Here is a 13,012-nt window from a genome sequence, read left to right as displayed (position 1 = left end):
TTCCCATGAATTCATTTTTACAGAGGAGTAAACTGAGGCTTGGGATGTGTATTTAGGAAGTGGTAGGATCAGGTCTTCTGATTGCTAAAACAATTGTCTTTCTTCTTCAGATTCCTGATTCAGGAGAGGAAAAAGATACAGAGAGGATTTGTGATTGCATTACTTTAGGGAATTCAAAGAGAATACTTTCTGCTAATGGAGATACTTCAAAAGATACTTGGAGCAATGAGTGGTTAAGAGACTTTCCCAGTCTGAAACATGGTATTTGAACCCTGGTTGTGAGATCTCTATTAAATAGGAGGAATTGATGTCATAATCCATTTCTTTGGGATGAGAATTTTTTTTTTAGCTTGCTAGGTTGGTGGAAAGAGAACTGTTTTGCAAACTTTCATAGATTAAGATTGTGATGGTTCTTATGTAAATCCTTTTTTAACTTCCTAGAGAGATAATGAGTGAAGGAATTTCAGGGAGCAGGCATTTTTGGAAACATTGGTATATATGGAAAAGGCAATAAATTTAAAGAATTTTGAGATAGTGGAATCTGTTCTTTATTTCAGGGTTATTAAAGAGATTAATCATTCATTGTGTCCCTCTTTGTATTTCAGGTAGGACACAAAACCGGAAAACCAATGAAATGTATTTCCTAGGAATTGCTCAGTGATTGAAACCTCTTTATTATCCTGTACCACATGACAAGTCCTGTTTTTCTTGTTTCTCTTGTGTTCAATTATCTTATTGAATTTTTTTTTGAAGGGAAAGGACCGGCCTTTCCCAAATGTTTAATCCCTATGATTTAAACAAAATAATATAATTACTTAGAAATGTCAGGTGAATAACTAAAAAAGACTAAGGAATGTCCTGAAATAATTTTTAATGTCAAATTATGCAAAAATAAAAATAAAAGATTTTTTCTTTTTTTTTTTGGTCGGCTTATTATTTCATCAGTTCAAGGGAATACTTGAAACACTCTGTTGATAGAGACTCACTGATATCTTACAGTCCTAGAAAGTTGTCTGGGTCAATGAGAAGATAAATAATTTACTCTTTCACATAGCTATTATATTACAAAGGTATAATTTAAAAACTATTTTTGACCCCCCCCCGAAATCTAATAGTTTATCCTCTATTCAATGGCAACACTGATTCTCATAAATTAAAGTTTGTTTTTGGAAGAGAGAAAAGCAAAAAAGGCGAGAAAAGGGAGATCTGAAAAAAAAGAGAAAAGGAAGGACGGAAGAAACAAAGGAAGAAAAAGAAAAAAGGAAGGAAGAAATAAAGAAGGAAAGGGGGGAAAAAGTAAACAAATGAATTCAAAACAGGTAAATAACCACTAAGGAATAATAGGGGAAGCTAGATGGTGTAGTGGATAGGCACGACATCAGGAAGATTTGAGTTGCCCTCTATAAGGGATATAAGTATAAGGGAAAGGGCCAGAATATGGCTTAGAGAGAAAGATAATACTGTTTTGAACACATTAAGCTTCAGATGTCTATTGAACATCTAGTTTGCGATATCTGAAAGGCAGTAGGAGATGTGATACTGGAACTCATTTGGGAGTCATTAACATAGAGATGGCAATTAAATTCATATGAACTTATGAGATCACCAATTGAAGTAAAACAGGGAGAAGAAAAGAAGGTTCAGGAGAGAACGATGTGGGAATACCTGTGGGACCTCTAAAGAGTGAGTGTGATTTGGGTGACATTACAGCAAAGGAAATTAAGAACTAGTAGTAAGAAATGTAGGAGAAAACCTATAAAGTAATAGCCTGAAAACCTAGTAAAAAGTGAATACCAAGGTGGAGAGGTTGCTTAACAGTTTTAAAGGTTGCAGAGAGGTCATTATTTTGGATACTAAAAAATCTTTGACAACTTGGGAAAGAGGAATTTCAGGGGCATGATAAGATTGGAAGCTGAATTATAAAGGGTTAAGAAAAGAATGAGGAGAAAGTAGAGGCACCTATTATATATCCTCCTTTCTGAGGAATTTAGTTACATGATGATAAAGATTGAGAAGATCTAAATTTACATTTACATTATAGGGTGCTAGATTTAGATAATGGAATCGAAGTACTAGAATGATATTATTACCTTCAGTACCTCTCGGGTGGATTGGGTAGACTTCTCTGCCAGGGTATCATTTTACTTTTTTCCAAAGCTCTGTTTAGTGATCACCTTGGAGTCTTTAATGATTCCCCTATCCTCCAGTAGCTTATACACTCTTTCTCCTAACATTATTTTCTATTTTCTTATTTGTTTATACTGTGTATATACCTATTAGTCTGTTATATTCTCCTTGACACATGGATTGCTCCTCTTTGTCGTATCTTTAACACCTACTGTATTGGCCGCTTTACATACAAGGTAAGGAATTTCTTGAAATGTGATTGAGAATTGGTGTCAAAAAAGTAGAGTTACTCTGTAATCTAAAATTAGCCAGAAATATACAAACAATAAAAGAATAAGAAGAAAAATCAAGAAGACTATTTACTTATTTGTCTGTTTGTTTAAGGCAGTAGGGTTAAGTGACTTGCCTAAGGTTCACAGGCAAAGAAGACTTTTTAAAAAAAAAATTTCATAGAAATGGCAACATAGGAAAATAAACAAAATACAAGTTGAAAGACATTAAATATAATCAAGAGAATATAAATAATATTTTATATAAAGATCTACTATTATGAATACTATGGAGGTTAGAAAATTGCCACAAAAATTCCTAATAAAAGAAAAAGTATTACAATAAAGTATATATGACCTCTAGAAATCACAAAGGATTGAATACAAGAACTTTTAGAATGGTTCCAAAAAGGGGGAGGAAAAACTCCAAAATTTGAAGTATTCATAGAAATCCAAATGAAAAATGAAAGCCTCATCAGAAAAAAAAGTTAAAACAAAAATGAAGCAAATGACAGAAGAAAAAATTATCCAAAACATAAAATGCTATGAAAAAGAGAATGTGAAACTAGAAACTTAAAAATAGAGCAGAGAATATGAGTTTAATAAAACCAAAGGAAAAGACTGGAAGAATCCATGTGATTTCTACAAGTCCAGAAAACCTTAGTTTGAAAGTTTGTATAAAAAAATTATACACTGATCATAGGTTTTGTGGGGGGTAAGGGAAGAAATATGTTATAAAAGAGGCCTAAAAACCATTTTTAAATTAATTTATTAATAATGGCCAGAAATGATGAAAATGAGTACAAATTACAATGCTATAATATCCATAGACTTTATTTTAACTCATTTGGAAGCATCATGAGCAAAATGCAGAATTTCAATATTAAACAATATTGTAGGGAAATAGTAGAACATTATTCATTTACCAAAGATTAGCTCAAATCACTCACAGATATTCCTATTTAAATAAAAATTAAGAATGGTATATAAAGAAGTATAAATAATTTCTACCCTAAATAAAAAATTTTCATTAATCATCAATGGGAAAAAAAATGAACTTTTAATTAAAAGTAGAACAATGAATTCTTTATTCCAAAATAAACTAGAATTGACAGGATGCTTGATTGATATAAATAAATGGGAAAATTAATGAATGAAGAAATCAATAATAAATGAATGAATGAACAAATAAAATAAATAAATGAACAAAGATAAAATGTAAATAATGCATTTAACAAGAAAAGATCAAGCAGTTATATTGGTTCCACCACATAGAAGACTATTTTCTTTCTCTAAAGGTTTCAAATTCTTGACAGTCATGAAGAACACAAAGAGGAAAAAATCTATGAAAAACTTGAAAGGAAGTAAAAAACAGCAGGAGTATGGAAAGGGATAGATAAATCTTGCTTTATTAATTTAATTTTTACTATTTCATGAACTAGAATCTCCATTCCCTTATTATTGAACAAACATTTAGTACAGGGAGATATACAGAGGAAGATCTTTCATGGAGGAAAAGGAGAGAAGAGGTACAGGGAGATCCAGAAATAAGCTTCATCTTAGGAACTTTTTTTCCTTCCAACCTTTGGTGCTTTGTGAGTTAGGCAGGGAAAAAACATTTGAGCACAATATCCAAGTAATGAGAGAGGTATTTGGTACTGGCTATAGAGAGATAACACTTGAGATGTATAATGGCACATTTTCTGGAAAGTGAGGGGACAGTTATAGGAACCCTAAGATGGTCATTTAGGGAAATAGAGCACTTATAGACTCACCCCAAGGAAAAGATATCTGTCTCTGTATGGATATAATACAGAAAGCAAACAAAAGGGAAGGACAGAGGTCCAGAGGAAGGATTACTAGCTTTGCAAGTACAAGGGATAAGTTCTTTGCCTTGGTATTTGCAATGTTTCCACCACTCTTTATTGGATTCTATATGAATTAATATTTGTAATGAGCTTGCAAACAGTCCTTTAAAAAAGAAAATATTGCCAGTGGAGAAACTGGAAAAATCACATTGGACTGAATATCAAGATTTTTTAGTTTGGTTTTTGGTTTTGTGTTGCTTTGTTTGTTTTCCAAAAGCCCTAGCTAGTTGGTAGAGCACATAGAATAAAGCACCAAATGTGTCAGGGCAATTTCCACAAATTGGGCATTAAAACTCAGGTAAATTTAAAAGTAAAAAGAGATAAAGAATGGAAGTAATTAAATAGATATTTCATAGAGATTAGTATTATTCAAAGTATAAGAATGGATGATTTATAGTGGGGCAGGGAGGAATCTGTAGTAAACTAACCAACGAGTTGAGAAAGAATATGGGGAAAGGGAATAAAGTAAAAATAAACATAAATTGAAAGAATTTGATCTAGGATAGGTAACCAGAAGGACAGAAAAAATTTGTGTGAAAAGATAAGATCCAAAATGGGTTAAAGTACTATTGTCAGCTTTATAAAGAAAGGGGGAAAGTATAAAATAATTAAATTGAAGAAAATGCAAATTTAATTTTTGTAGCTCTAAAAGGAATTAATTCCCCTATAAAATATGGGAGAAAGTGTACAACATTTGAATTGAGGTTCATCTATAATCTTTAGGAAGTCTTAAAGATCACAGGATTTCCTGCATTTCTTTTATCATGGGCTTCTATTTTGGTAATTATTTATAGAACAGTTAGAGGTTACCACAGAAAAAATTCCAGTCATCTATATTTCCCAATGGCATTTATTTTGAGGGCAGACTCCAATGATTTACTTATCTAGTATTAAACATGTTCATTAACTATTTATTAAGTACCTCTTAAGTGCAAATATCATGATAGTATGGATGCTGGAGATAGAAAGTAAGAGATAACAAATCTGTGGGTGGGAAGAGAATAGGAATATTCCATGTACATATATAAGTAAAATACAGGGTGCAGAATGATACAGGAAAAAGAGAGAAATACTCCCGGAAAGTTTGGTAAGTAAATATTTTAAATTCAGAAGAGTAGCTTAGCAACTAGCAAGGAATCAGATATTGAGTATATGCTTATCAATTTCTACCTCCTTTGCATTCATAGATCTATAGATTCCTTTTATGCACTTACCCATATTTAGAATTCATCATGGGTGGATTTGTGAACTTCTCTTTGTGGAATGTCTCTTCCCAAGTCATCAGAAACACAAAACCAAGACTATTGATAATTTCTCGCTATTTACAATATCTGTCCATTTCCTACCAGAAATTTTCCATGGTGAATTCACCCCCAACTTTCTAGGAGTTTTCCTCTGATTCACTTAAAACTTAAACTAGTGATTAAGTTTATTAACTGTTAGTTCTTTCAATTGATTTAAGTCATTTTTCATCCTGTGAAATTTATCGCCCATGTGGGGATACTAAGATGTTAATATGTTGTCAATGAAAATAAAATATTCAGGATTTCTGCAGTCTAGCTTGAAAATTGGTTTGTATTTTTCAATTGTGTTCTCTGACTCTATATACATGATCCCTAAATATGTCTGTGAGTGTAGTTGACAATGAATATCTGTTGGTTGAATGAATGAATGAATGGATTAAAGGATATGTACATGATTCAATATAAAGATAAGATTTGCCTGTATTCACTAATAATAGGATTGATTTAAACATACACTCACTCTGTTTTTTTTAATTAGAAGAATATTTATTTTTCTTTGACATTATAGTTTGAATTTATATGAGGTCTGGTCTAAGTATTTTTATTTTTTAATGCAAATTAAATGATCATAGTAATATTAAGAGAAAAGCAGTCTGTTGGCAATCCTCATGTAAAACAATTACAAATCAAGGAAACTTGATATGGATCAAGATGAAATTTATATTACCCACAGGACTGTAACTTCTCTATTTTACTTAGGCTTGATGATTATTATTATTTAAACAAATGAACTTTATAACTCCCACTGTCCACTGCCTTTGCTACTATAATGTGTTGTTAAATGATGTTAAAGTCATAGAACCATAATGACTAGAACCACTACAAATTTATCTTTGATAACTTCAACTGACCCCTTGCTGTCTCAAGGAAAATACTTTTAAACTTCCCTAATTATCTCATTTATCAATACTTCTATCAAATTTTTCATCCCTTCTTAAATCTCTCATAGCTCACCCTCCCTTAACCCTTATAACTGAAAATCTAGGTTCATATTTTACTAGAAAGGAAAAAGTGAGACCTTTCAAATAGAACTCTCTCATCTCCCCTCCTCCTCATCTCACATCACCCAAATGCTTTCTGCTACTATCTCTTACTTTATCCCATCTCATAAGTCAAACCTAACCCCTCTATCTCCTCAAATGATCCCATTCCAACTCATCTTCAATAGATTTTTCCCTCCATCATGCTTACTCCCTCCATTATTTCAGATCTCTCTATTGGACCCTTCCCTATCACCTATAAATTTGCCTATGTCTTCCCCACCCTAAAAATCAAAAGGAAAAATCAAAACACCCTTCAATTGATCTCTGCTAAATATTGGTCTTATTTCTCCTGCCCTCTATGCTAAACTCCCTATTCTTAACTCTCTATCCTATGCCTTTCTACCTAATCACTCAACCAATAATTCTTTCTCTAGAATTGCTAAGTTTTTTACTTTTTTTAATGCAATGGCTTTTTTTTCAATCCACATAGTTCTTGACCTCTTTACAGAGAAATTTTTTAATTATCCTCTTTTTTTCCCTCTAGGTTTTTATTTTTAAGTTCTTGTTTTTGCTTTTGTTTTGCAAGACAATAGAATTAAGTGACTTGCCCAGAGTCACACACATAATTCTTAAGTGCCTGAGGTCAAATTTGAACTCAGATCCTTGTGACTCCGGGGCTGCTGCTCTATCCACTGTGCCACCTAGGTTTTTAAGAGTCTTAGCCTTGTTTCTCTCCTATCTGTCTGTTTGTCTTTCCTTAGTCTCTTTTGCTGAATATTCATCCAGATCACTTCTCCTTATCATGGGTTTCCTGCTGGTCTCAGTCCTGGGTCCTCTTGTCTTCTCTTCCAGGGATTCAACTGTCACCTCTCTACTAATGATTTTCATATCCAGTCCTCCCTTCTTTGTTGTCCTTTAGAATCATGTAGCCATATAGCTGCTGACTACTTGCGTTTGGGGTCTGCCTATGAAGAATTATCATTCAGACTCCAGAAAGCAAGGGTGGACATAAGACAAAAATTTATTAAAAGAATTTATAACACATAAAAGGAATTGGTAGACAGAGAGGAAGAGAGAAAGACATAAAAGAACTGTCAAGTAGTGTTGGCTGGGCCACAGAAAAAACTGTGGCCTTGAGCTGAAGTCCAACACAGATTTTTATGTCTTGCCTCTCATCCAGAGGACAAAACATAAATCAGGAATTAGGTAGAGGGTAAAAGGTAAGGAGATCAGGATACAAATTTTACATTAAACAATGAACCAGTCTTAATGGGGATCTCCACCCAGTTTGAGCAGATTACACATTGTTTCCAATACAATCATAATTCTCTACTTCTAGTCAACTTACATCTCAATTGCGGGTATTGTCTACATTTCTACCCAATTTCTACATTCACAATTCTCTTCAACGTTCCCCTGCATCATATACTGTCATCAGCTTCCAGGGATTCAATTGGCACCTCTCTGCTAATGATTGATTTTCATATCCAGTCCTTACTTCTTTATTGTCCTTTAAAATCACATTTCAAATTGGCTATTGGATGTCCATGGATCTCTTAAAACTCAATGTCCTAAACTGAACTCATGATCTCCTCGCCCCACCCCCCAAACCCTTTGTACTATCAAACTTCCCTATTACTATTAAGGATACCACTATCCTCCCAGGTACCTAGACTCCCAAGACATCCTCAACAATCTCTCACTCTCTCTCTTCTTATGTTCATATACAATGTATTGCTAAATGTCAGTTTTGCCTTCATAATATCTCTTTCATACCTTTCAAGCAAACCCTTATCACTTTATCCCTAAATTATTGCAATGATTTGGTGGTTTGTTTCCCTGTTTCAAATCCTTTCCCAATCCAATCCATCCTCTATTCAAAAAGTGATCTTCCTATTGCATAAGTATGACCATGTCTTCTCTCTATTTAATATTCTAATTGCTCCCTTATCAATTCTTGTATCATATATAATATGATATCAACTCTTTGCTATTCAAAAATCTCCATGACCCAATACTCCTCACATCCCAAGGGTGCACACACACACACACACACACACACACACACACAGACACACACACAGACACACTGACAATGCTATCCAGGGACATCAGTCTCCTTGCTATTTCTAGATACGAATATTTTATTAGCTGCACATTCATAATGTTGTGTCCCATATTAGATTGCATTCTCCTTGAGAGCAGGGACTCTTTTGCCTTTGTGTGCTAAATACTTTGTGAAATGATTGTACTTAATGTTTTCTTACTGATCATTAAAATTTAGTTCCACAAGTTTTTGAAAAAGAAGTTATTCCTTGAACTTTGAGAAGTATGAGGCAGAATGCAAAATCATGGGAGAAAATGCATGCACACATAGAAAATGAAGGGAGCTTTAATAGTTATTCTTTTTTCCCCCTCTGAATCTATTTTTCAAAGAATATTTTTTGATTAATTGGTCTTTAAGTCCGTTTATTCTAAAAGGATTGTAGGAGTAATTACGGAATATATATGAGGTTATAAAAAATCCTCCCAAAAGTAACAGTAACTATATACTATCACAATTTCAGTTTTTTTATTCTGTAAAATGGGAATAATATTTGCCCTATCTCCTAGGACTTTTAATAAGGAAAATAAATATTAAGTATTTCATTCAATGTTGAAAGTGTAAAAATTCTGAACAAATTGAATATTTATGAATGACTAATACTGCAAATTTTGTACAGTTTGGATTCCTATTCAAGTACTGGGTGAGAGAAATGATTATTTCTATTTTATTTAGAACCCAATTGGTCTCCAGGTTTTTTTCAACCATTTTCTGAAGGACATGCCTGGTAGAGGAGACTGCCCTAATCATCTGGTCAGACACCACCTAACTAGAATACTTTACTTCTGTTTGAAGTGTAAACCCAAATTAATCTAGGTAATTCTTGTCCTGAGGTAATAAGGTTATATCCTTGTACCTTTCCATTGCAGTTTAGGGTGATGTAACTCATGAAGGAGCAAATAAACCAGAGTGATCAGAATGGAGATGGATTTATTGTCCATTTTACTGGTGGCAACCAAGTATCAAGACTAAGTTACATTCACTGTCTTTTTTTTAAATCGATATTTTATTTTTAAAAAAATGTTATGAAAGTTTCTCAACATTCATCCATAATGCATATATATATTTTTAATTTATAAAATTTCCTTCCACCCTCCCTTCCTAAACCCCTCCTCTCAGCAGTGAACAGTCAGGTTAACATTCTACAAAAATATTTTTGATAAACATGTCTACAGATTAGCCATTTTTGGTATGAGAAATTAGGATTAAGGGAAAGAGATACATATAAGATTTTTTAAAAAATAATGTTCATCAGATTCTGAAGGGTTTTTAAAATTTTTTTCTGTTTTGTTTCATTTTGCTTTTCTTCCTCATGATGGGGATGTAAGCTATATTCTCAACAGGAGAAAGTGTGAACTTAAAGCCCATTTCCTTATTGATATGTACAGCTCCTCATTAATTATTTACCAATCAAGAGTGATTTTTCACCTGCCAGTGGTACTCCTTTCTAAAATGGTAGTTAAGTAGTATGGTAAAAACTAGGCAAAGTCCCCATCTCACACCCTATAACAAAATAAGGTCAAAATAGACATGAAGTGTGATGCCATGGATAAATTAATAGACCAAGAAGTACTCTATAAAATCTATGGAAAGGGGATAAATTTATGACCAAATAAGAATTAGAGCACATTATAAGCCACAAAACAAATGATTTTGACTATATTAAATTAAAAAGGTTTTCCAATAATGTAAAATCAATTCTGCCAAAATTAGAAGGAAAAGAGAAGGCCGAGAAACAATCTTCACAACTAGGAGTTCTGATAAAGGTCTCATTTCTAAAATATACAGAGAATTGCAACAAATTTATAAGGTTACAAGACATTTCCCAATTGATAAATAGTTAAAGGATTTGAATAGACAGTTTTCAAATGAAGAAATTAAAAGTATATATATTAAATCATATGAAAAATGCTCCAAATTATTATTGATGAGAGAAATGCAAATTAAAACAACAATGTGGTATCATCTCACACATGGCAGATTGGCCAAGATGAGAAAAAGGGAAAATGATCAATGTAGGAGATGTTGTGGGAGGATTGGGACATTGATGCATTGCTGGTGGAGTTGTAAATGGATCCAAACATTTTGGAGAGCAACATGGAACTATGCCCAAAGAGCAATAAAATCATTCACACCCTTTGACCAGCAATTCCAGTTCTACGTCTTTATCCAGAAGAAAATATAAAAAATTAAAAACATCTCTACAAGTTCCAAAATATTCAAAGCAGCTCTTTTTGTAGTGGCAAAGAATTGGAAATTGAGGGGATGCCCATCAATTAGGGAATTGCTAAACGAGTTATAGTACATGAATACTATGGAATATTATTGCTCTATAAGAAATCATAAATGATCAGACTCTAGAGAAGCATGGAATGGCTTGCAGGATCTGATGCTGAACAAAGGGAGCAGAACCAAAAGAACAAGGTACACATTAATAACAACATTGTGAGATGATCAACCCTGATGGAAACAGTGCCTTTAACAATTCAGAGTTAGGAGAACTGTATTAGACCCACTATGGACAATCTTATCCCCATCCAGAGGAAGAAAAACAAAACTAAACAAAAAACCAACCCTTCCAAATCTTATGAACACTTTATACATAATTTCTCTTATGTATCTCTTTCCTTTAATACTAATTCCTAATCCTAATACTGAAAATGACTGTAAACATGTTTATCAAAAATATGTATGTACAATGCTAACCTGTGTGTTTGTGACTATGGGGGATGGGAAGGGAGGGTGGAAGGAAATTTTATAATTTAAAAATATTCATGTGTGTGTATATTTTATATATATATATATATATATATATATATATATATATATATATATAAAACAAAAACAATAAAAGTTAAGGCATTCAAAGTCTCTCCCTAGATTTGTCTTTGGTTATTGAGAGAAACAAATATTCATCAGCTTGTTGATTGTTAGCTAGCCTAATTAAGCCACTGATTATTAATTGCTCAGAAACTCATATTTATCACATGTTTAAGACTACATGACTTGCAACATCTCTTCTATCTCTAAGATTCTTTTGTTAATGATTTTATTATTTTGACCTCCTGATACAAATAATTAGCCTATTTTTCAGAATTTTGTTGGGGGAAAAACAAACAAAAAATAGTCATCAAGCCCCACTTTGGAGACTTTTTTTAAAGATTGGTTGGAATTATTATAGCTTATTATGAAAAGTCAGGATAGCCTCTGTTTTATAAAGCTAACATTAATGTAATAAAGACAATAAGATAATGTTTTATGGTTTCCAAGCCTTGTGTATACATTGTTACATCCTCACAAATGGTACCATTATACCCATTTTACAGAGAAGAAAACTGCTTGTAAATAACTTTAGCTAACCCATATAATTTCAACTATCAGAGCCAGAATTCAAATGCAGATCTTATGGTCCAAAGCAAGATGATTATTTTTTCCCTCATTGGGCCACAGCTGCCTACCCTAGTAGTATTCAGAGCATCCAGCTGTGGATACAGTATGGTCAAAGCCCTGCCATTCTACCAAAAAAAAATGCAAACAGAAAGAAGCCATAAACACAAATAGGTAGATGTTCTCATTTTAGAGGCTTTGAGTAAACATAAGCAGAATGCCTCACAACTTTAAAAATAGCAGTTTTTCCCTCTCATTTTCTAATATCATGCAGTGTTTCAAGTCATTTTTGATGAATTTATTTCTACACATCTTCAGAAAAGTTTGAAACTTGAATAGCTCAGCAACATGCTAAATAAATTGCAGGGGCTTGGGGGTAGGGAAAGAATGACATTGGACACAGCAAATGAACATGCCCATTTTCCCTCCTCCTAATGGCCTTGGGGACCAACAACATGAGACAGATGGTCCTCTCTAATGGTTCTAATACTAGGAATTGAACCTCTTGTTATGCTCAAACTTGTCAGTGCCAGGCTGCTACTCTGGCTGGGGCTGATGCTTTGGAATGCACCTCCAGAGCCTCTCTGCTGGAAAAGTTTTGAGAGCTGGTACTTGGGGTTATAGATAGAGGACAGATCTGTATCTGGCAATAATGACCTTGAAAAAGGACCTGGGGGGGTAGCCTTGGATGTTAGCATGGCATTCAAGTAGACTCTGTATTGGCTGTCGCCTGGTAGACATGGAGGGGGGAATGCAGCTTCTGTTTCTCTGGCACTAACACACGCTAGACTTGCACTCTGTTTCGGCATTTCTTCTCCTATTAATCATAAAGAACTGGGGGCATTCCATTTATTTTGCTTTAATATGACTGCTGAAGATATAATGAGGGAATACATCACTATCACATGGGTGAAGCAAGGGCTGAAATTCAAAAACTCTTTACTTGTCCTTCTTTGAGGACCATAAGAAA

Source organism: Macrotis lagotis, chromosome 1 (genome assembly GCF_037893015.1).
Source record: "Macrotis lagotis isolate mMagLag1 chromosome 1, bilby.v1.9.chrom.fasta, whole genome shotgun sequence".
Taxonomy (NCBI): Eukaryota; Metazoa; Chordata; class Mammalia; order Peramelemorphia; family Peramelidae; genus Macrotis; species Macrotis lagotis.
This window is presented reverse-complemented; position numbering follows the sequence as displayed.